Below are 1,374 nucleotides of genomic sequence, written 5' to 3'. Positions count from 1 at the left end.
AGGCCTCCACAAAGACAAAAAGATTGAAATCACACCATGTACCTTTTCCGACCACAGGGCTATGAAACTAGAAGTCGAGCAGAAGAAACAATTTGGAAAGACCACAAAAACATGGAAGTTAAACAACATGCTACTAAATAATCAATGGTCGACCATACAGGAAAACTTTAAATATGAATGATGGTTTTAGAAAATAACAATTCCAAGAATTACAGCACCGCTATTTCTTAGAAGTTCACATGGGAAATGTACCAGCAATGATCTAGAATTATTTTCTTTTTCTTTTACAAGTCTTTAAACCAGGTTTTCAGTTAAAAAATGTTTTTAATGTTTATTTTTGAGAGAGAGAGAGACACACACACACACACAGAGCACGAGCAGGGGAGGGGCAGAGAGAGAGGGAGACACAGAATCTGAAGCAGGCTCAAGGCTCCCAGCTGTCAGCACAGAGCCCAATGCGGGGCTCGAACTCACAGACTGTGAGATCATGATCTGAACAGAAGTTGGACGCTCAACCGACTGAGCTACCCAGGCGCCCCTCTTTAAACCAGTTTTAGAGCAGACATTGAATAATACGTTTATTATCATTTCTACTTACTCGTTTGGGCAGAGAAGGTCACCTTGGGGATTCAGCCAAGTCAACCCTAGGCTGGGGAGAATCATNGACACTCTGCCCTGGGGGAAACTGGGGATGGGGGGGGGGGCTCCTTCCTCCCTCCCTTCCTTCCTTCGTTCCTTCCAGAGAACAATATCTTAGGAAACTTTAAACTTCTCAGGAAACTACTTACAGAGAAGAATATGCGAAATGAGAAGATCCGCACCGTTCTATATGGTAGAAAGCATAGGGAGCGAGATGGAGAAGAATCAAGTTTAAAGTCATCCAGGGGTATTTTGAAAATCTTGTCATATAAATAAGAGATTTCATAATACACTTCTGTTTCAAAATATGGTTAACCATTAATTAGCATTTTGTCACCAATAGACGGTTATTAAGCCCTTCATGTGGATCCTGCATTTGCCAGGCACGATGCATATTTATTCCAGACAAGTAAACATGAAAATCTTTCCTGTGACCTTTATCAAATGCCATGATTTGTCACTCCACATGAACTCTCTAAATATTCTTTATCCTGCGTTTTAATTTAAGTCTCCATCCTTGAAAACAGGTGTGTGGTGGAAGAGACAAAATACAAAGCTTCGAGTCGACAAACCAGTTTGGATTCCAAATCCCATTAGCTCCCACTACGCTGTGGCTGCAACATCCCGGGACAGAGTCATTTAATTTTTGCCCCAAGACGACAATCGCTCCTGACACTTTCCTTCCAGCTCTTTGTTTCATTTCCTCAGTTTCTAAGGAAATCCAAAGGGAAAGAA

Source organism: Crocuta crocuta, unplaced genomic scaffold (assembly GCF_008692635.1).
Source record: "Crocuta crocuta isolate KB4526 unplaced genomic scaffold, BGI_CrCroc_1.0 scaffold2174, whole genome shotgun sequence".
Classification (NCBI taxonomy): Eukaryota; Metazoa; Chordata; class Mammalia; order Carnivora; family Hyaenidae; genus Crocuta; species Crocuta crocuta.
This window is presented reverse-complemented; position numbering follows the sequence as displayed.